Source organism: Canis lupus, chromosome 20 (assembly GCF_048164855.1).
Source record: "Canis lupus baileyi chromosome 20, mCanLup2.hap1, whole genome shotgun sequence".
Lineage (NCBI taxonomy): Eukaryota > Metazoa > Chordata > Mammalia > Carnivora > Canidae > Canis > Canis lupus.
In genome coordinates, this window is record NC_132857.1 from 15539275 (window position 1) to 15546588 (window position 7314).

Genomic DNA, 7314 nt, shown 5'->3' on the forward strand with positions numbered 1-7314 from the left:
TCCCTCTCACCAATATTCTTTTAGCTGCTGCAGCTGTCGAATACCTGACCTGTCAACAACAAATGCTGAACTCTCAATATTTGCAATGTGTGCTTCTGTCCCCGTAACTTTAGCCTCTGCTGAATTAGAGGTTTTGTTACCTGATTAGGTATGCTACAACTAAGGGACGCAGTTAAGATTCCATAAACCTAAAGCTACAGTGTTGACTGGTAATTATGAGCTTTTCATGCTGGGTAACCATCCAGCAAAGAAAGGAGATATACTGGCAGGGGTAGTGACTGATTATCATGAGGAGATTGGGTTGCTGCCATATAATAGAAAAGAGAAGTATGCCTGGAACATAAAAGGCTCATTGTGCTAGTCTTGGTGCTTGGGTGACTTCCATGCAATTGCACAGTCATGGTCTGACTAGGGCCTGATAACTGGTGAATTCATACCCCTCAGGAGTAAGGATTCATTGAGAGGGGAAATTAGATGAGCAAAAGTTCTAGCCAAGCTAAAAGGAACATAGAAGAGTTACACATTTTTTATTTTTAGAAATTGCAACTTACCCATGTTGGAGACTAGGGATAGGATATAGTGCCCTGCCTGTATTTTCTCACTGTTTTCATACATCCAGATGATTTCCTGATATAAGCAATTCCAGTTCTCTGCCTGAATCTTTCTTTTGTCGTAGGTGTGTGATTTGGTCATGCCAGTGGGAATGGGACAAGAAGTCCTGGGGACCTAACATCCCCACAACAAACACTTAATGTATTATGGACAAGAGTTGGTATATAAATATCCCACTTCATTGTGCCTCAGGTGAAAGAACTCTGAAGTGGGCCAACTGCAGAGGTTTTCAGCACAACCGAGCCACAGCCACCCATTGTATTAACCTGCTTAGGAACATGCTTTGTATTAGCATCTTTCTCTGTCTTACTGCCTTATCTACTACTGGCTTTTGGTACTAAACAACACCTCTCAAATGCACACATACTAAATAAATTATTTGTACTCAAATCCTGTTTTAGATATAAACAATCACCCTAAGAAAATATGATTTCTGTTTTTTTTTCTGCATGTGGTTTTTTGGTGTGTGCAAGGGCTGGTGAGAGTATCCGTGTACCCTGAGTAATGCTGGGTATCCTGTAATAACTGAAATAAATAGTTACTGTACAGTTACCAAAATTTTACTTCTCAATTCAGGGGTTGAAAACTTAAATGCACATGGAGAACAGTCAGGTAGGGAAAATGAAGCATGAGTCAATGGGAACTAATAGGGACTCTGATGAACATGAGAGTTGTTTGCAATCCTTCTGGTTTTGTTTCCTAGAGAAATGAGAGTGCACCTTTTTGGGGGTAAACTTTTGTGAATTTTATTTTTATTTATTTATTTTTTTGAAGACTTATTTATTTGTTCATGAGAGACACAGAGAGAAAGAGGCAGAAACATAGTAGAGGGAGAAGCAGGCTCCCCCACAGGCAGCCCAATATGGGACTTGATCCCAGGACCCTGGGATCACACCCTGAGCCAAAGGCAGGTACTCAACCGCTGAGCCACCCAGGTGTCCCAAATTTTGTGAATTTTAAAGTTGGCAACTATTTCCAAATTATAAAAGTATCTTTACAGGTCTTTTGGGGGGACTTAACTCAGGAAATTAGCTATTTGCAACCTCTGATCTCACCTAGTCTTCAGATATTGGGCAGATACGCTGGCAATGTATTTTTGATAGATCCAGCTTTTTTGTAGTTTTATTTTGAAATTATAATTTAACTTAGGAGTTATTATCCAATTTAATGGAGAAAAGGCAATCATCGTCTTATGTTATTTAATTCAGACTGTCAAAGCAAGTAAGACCACATTTAGAACCTCTTAGAAACCTATGTAAGGACTGACTGTGCATTCTAAGTCTATGTAATGTACATCTGAAAGAACAGATTAAATCATTGCTACCTATCTCTTTGGAATATGGTTTAAGAAAGAGTTGATTTAAACCTCTCCTACCAATATAAGTTATTATTATACTATATAATATGTATAAAAGTAGGTGTTAAAACAGTTACTGATGACCAGCTGCCTAAATCTAAGGGGTTAAATTAGAGTAGGTTCTTCATTTTGCTTCTCTAATTTTAACTTTTATGTGAGGGTGCTGCAGCTCAAGAGATTCTTCTCTCTTGCGGTGAATTAGGGCATATTCCAAAAAATGTTTACATTTTTATAATACTTTCCATAAATGGAAGAGTTTTAGATCAAGGATATGGGGTGGCAAGTTTCAAAATCAAAATTGTTGCAGTCACTTAGGGAATGCTTCAGTGTCTCTTAAAGGATGAATCCACATTCTTTTGCCACTTCCTTCTTTTGCAAGTGCTGTTCAATAGAAAAATAATGCAAGTCACATATATATTTTAAATTTCTAGTACTCATATTATAAATACTAAAAATGAGTGAAATTAATTTTAATGTTTTATTTAACAGTATATAAAAATATCACTTCAACATGAATAAACATAAGATTATTGTTAATTTTTGCATTATTTTTCCATACTAAGTATTTGAAATGTGTTATTTTATACTTAAAGCATATGTCAATTTAGATTAGCCTCATTTCATGTGATGTGGCTAGTGACTAGTATATCAATCAGACAACATTTAGTTCTTTATCTTGTCAGTCACTTTTACCCTAGAAATTATAAAAATTTATTATTTTGCACCAAGAGCATTACCACTTGGTGGTTTATGTCAAATAGTAGTACTATGTGCCATTCAATGGAAATATATGTTACATAAATATTGTGAAGTCCTTAAATTAACAAATATTTTATTTTTTGAGGCTATAATTAAGTGGCTGAGTAGGGGATGATGATGCTCCAAATCTTGCCAAGAGTGGAAAAATGATAGCCTTAGAAGAAGATCTAACAGTATTTTCATAGGTTCTGTTGTGAGTAGCCATTCCTGATTTAATTTTTCCATAAGGTCTTAGGTTCCTATCCTACAAATTCTACAACCAGTGTGGTTTGAGAAGGAGTACTTTAGTTAAGGGATTTAACTGGTATGTAGTGGCTGCTCAATGAAATATTATTGAAAGGAATCAAATGGATTTAAAAGTAATCATCCTGTGCCTGCTTAAGCAGCACATATACTAAACTTGGAATGATACAGAGAAGATTAGCATGGCCCTTGCGCAAGGATGACATGCAAATTCGTGAAGCGTTCCATATTTTTACCAGCTCTGCAAGAAATTTTAAGGGGGGGGGACTCTTTTCTTTTTATAAATTTATTTTTTATTGGTGTTCGATTTGCCAACATATAGAATAACACCCAGTGCTCATCCTGTCAAGTGCCCATCTCAGTGCCTGTCACCCAGTCACCCCCACCCCCCGCCCACCTCCCCTTCCACCACCCCTAATTCGTTTCCCAGAGTTAGGAGTCTTTCATGTTCTGTCTCCCTTTCTGATACTTCCCACTCATTTTTTCTACTTTCCCCTTTATTCTAAGGGGGGACTCCTAAAATTCCTTTTTAAGAGGAAGTCTAACGGAACAATCCACAAAAACAGGGACTGAATAGGTATCATGATGACACTAAACTCATACCTTTCAATAGTAACTCTGAACGTGAATGGGCTTAATGACCCCATCAAAAGGTGCAGGGTTTCAGACTGGATAAAAAAGCAGGACCCATCTATTTGCTGTCTACAAGAGACTCATTTTAGACATACGGACACCTACAGCCTGAAAATAAAAGGTTGGAGAACCATGTACCATTCAAATGGTTCTCAAAAGAAAGCAGGGGTAGCCGTCCTTATATCAGATAAACTAAAGTTTATCCCAAGAGATGAAGAGGAACACTATATCATACTTAAAGGATCTATCCAAGAAGAGGACTTAACAATCATCAATATATATGCCCCAAATGTGGGAGCTGCCAAATATATCAATCAGTTAATAACCAAAGTTAAGACATACTTAGATAATAATACACTTACACCTGGTGACTTCAATGTAGCACTTGCTATACTTGATAGGTTTTCTAAGCACAACATCCCCAAAGAAACAAGAGCTTTAAATGATACACTGGATCAGATGGATTTCACAGATATCTACAGAACTTTACATCCATACACTACTAAATACACATTCTTCTCAAGTGCACATGGAACTTTCTCCAGAATAGACCATATACTGGGTCACAAATCAGGTCTTAACCAGTACTAAAAGATTGGGATCATCCCCTGCATATTCTCAGACCATAATGCTTTGAAATTAGAACTAAATCACAAGAGGAAATTCGGAAGGATTTCAAACATGTGGAGGTTAAGGACCATCCTGCTAAAAGATGAAAGGGTCAACGAGGAAATTAAGGAAGAATTAAAAATATTCATGGAAACTAATGAGAATGAAGATACAACCGTTCAAAATCTTTGGGATGCAGCAAAAGCAGTCCTGAGGGGGAAATACATCGCAATACAAGCATCCATCCAAAAACTGGAAAGAACTCAAATACAAAAGCTAACCTTACACATAAAGGAGCTGGAGAAAAAACAGCAAATAGATCCTACACCCAGCAGAAGAGAGTTAATAAAGATTCGAGCAGAACTCAATGAAATAGAGACCAGAAGAACTGAACTGTGGAAGAGATCCACAAAACCAGGAGTTGGTTCTTTGAAAGAATTAATAAGATAGATAAACCATTAGCCAACCTTATTAAAAAGAAGAGAGAGAAGACTCAAATTAATTAAATCATGAATGAGAAATGAGAGATCACTACCAACACCAAGGAAATACAAATGATATTAAAAACCTATTATGAATAGCTAAACGCCAATAAATTAGGCAATCTAGAAGAAATGGACGCATTTCTGGAAAACCACAAACTACCAAAACTGGAACAGGAAGAAATAGAAAACCTGAACAGGCCAATAACCAGGGAGGAAATTGAAGCAGTCATCAAAAATCTCCCAAGACACAAAAGTCCAGGGCCATATGGCTTCCTTGGGGAATTCTATCAAACATTTAAAGAAGAAACCATACTTATTTACTAAAGCTGTTCGGAAAGATAGAAAGAGATGGAGTACTTCCAAACTCGTTCTATGAGGCCAGCATCACCTGAATTCCAAAACCAGACAAAGATACCACCAAAAAGGAGAATTATAGACCAATATCCCTGATGAACATGGATGCAAAAATTCTCAACAAGATACTAGCCAATAGGATACAACAATACATTAAGAAGATTATTCACTATGACCAAGTAGGATTTATCCCCGGGATGCAAGGCTGATTCAACACTCGTAAAATAGTCAATATGATTCATCATATCAGCAAGAGAAAAAACAAGAACCATATGATCCTCTCAATAGATGCAGAGAAAGCATTTGACAAAATGCAGCATCCATTCCTGATCAAAACTCTTCAGAGTGTAGGGATAGAGGGAACATTCCTCAACATCTTAAAAGCCATCTATGAAAAGCCCACAGCAAATATCATTCTCAATGGGGAAGCACTGGGAGCCTTTCCCCTAAGATCAGGAACAAGACAGGGATGTCCACTCTCACCACTGCTATTCAACATAGTACTAGAAGTATTAGAAGTCCTAGCCTCAGCAATCAGACAACAAAAAGACATTAAAGGCATTCAAATTGGCAAAGAAGAAGTCAGACTCTCCCTTTTCACCGATGACATGATACTCTACATAGAAAACCCAAAAGACTCCACCCCAAGATTGCTAGAACTCATACAGCAATTTTGCAGTGTGGCAGGATACAAAATCAATGCCCAGAAGTAACAATGAGACTGAAGAAAGAGAAATTAAGGAGTCAATCCCATTTACAATTGCACCCAAAGCATAAGATACCTAGGAATAAAGCTAACCAAAGAGATAAAGGATCTATACCCTAAAAACCACAGAACACTTCTGAAAGAAATTGAGGAAGACACAAAGAGATGGAAAAATATTCCATGCTCATGGATTGGCAGAATTAATACTGTGAAAATGTCAATGTTACCCAGGGCAATATACACGTTTAATGTAATCCCTATCAAAATACCATGGACTTTCTTCAGAGAGTTGGAACAAATTATTTTAAGATTTGTGTGGAATCAGAAAAGACCCCAAATAGCCAGGGGAATTAAAAAAAAAACATATCTGGGGGCATCACAATGCCAGATTTCAGGTTGTACTACAAAGCTGTGGTCATCAAGACAGTGTGGTACTGGCACAAAAACAGACACATAGATGAATGGAACAGAAGAGAGAACCCAGAAGTGTACCCTCAACTTTATGGTCAACTAATATTCGACAAAGCAGGAAAGAGTATCCACTGGAAAAAGGATAGTCTCTTCAATAAATGGTGCTGGGAAAATTGGGCATCCCTCTTGCACCAGACACAAAGATAAACTCAAAATGGATGAAAGATCTAAATGTGAGACAAGATTCCATCAAAATCCTAGAGGAAAACACAGGCAACACCCTTTTTGAACTCAGCCACAGTAACTTCTTGCAAGATACATCCATGAAGGCAAGAGAAACAAAAGCAAAAATGAACTATTGGGACTTCATCAAGATAAGCTTTTGCAAAGCAAAAGAAATGGTCAACAAAACTAAAAGACATCCTACAGAATGGGAGAATATATTTGCAAATGACATATCTGATAAAGGGCTAGCTTCCAAGATCTATAAAGAACTTATTACACTCAACAGCAAAGAAACAAACAATCCAATCATGAAATGGGCAAAAGGCATGAGCCGAAATTTCACAGAGGAAGACATAGATCTGGCCAACACGCACATGAGAAAATACTCCGCATCACTTGCCATCAGGGAAATACAAATCAAAACCACAATGAGGTACCACCTCACACCAGTGAGAATGGGGAAAATTAACAAGGCAGGAAACCACAGATGTTGGAGAGGATGTGGAGAAAGGGGAACCCTCCTGCACTGTTGGTGGGAATGTGAACTGGTGCAGCCACTCTAGAAAACTGTGTGGAGGTTCCTCAAAGAGTTAAAAATAGATCTGCCCTATGACCCAGCTATTGCACTGCTGGGGATTTACCCCAAAGATACAGATGCAATGAAACGGCAGGACACCTGCACCCCAATGTTTATAGCAGTAATGTCCACAATAGCCAAACTATGAAGGATCCTCGGTGTCCATCGAAAGATGAACGGGTAAGGAAGATGTGGTTTATGTATACAATGGAGTATTACTCAGTCATTAGAAATGACAAATACCCACCATTTGCTTCGATGTGGATGGAACTGGAGGGGATTATGTTGAGTGAAATAAGTCAATCGGAGAAGGACAAACATTATATGGTCTAATTCATTTGGG

The 7314-nt window shown here is 37.8% G+C and overlaps 1 non-coding gene across 1 annotated transcript; it reads left to right on the forward strand.

Annotated features, from left to right (window-relative positions):
- Positions 1-3098: 3098 nt before the first annotated feature.
- Positions 3099-3205, forward strand: LOC140612177 (U6 spliceosomal RNA). The gene has a single exon (XR_012013483.1). It is a non-coding gene; the product is annotated as a U6 spliceosomal RNA (small nuclear RNA).
- Positions 3206-7314: the final 4109 nt, after the last annotated feature.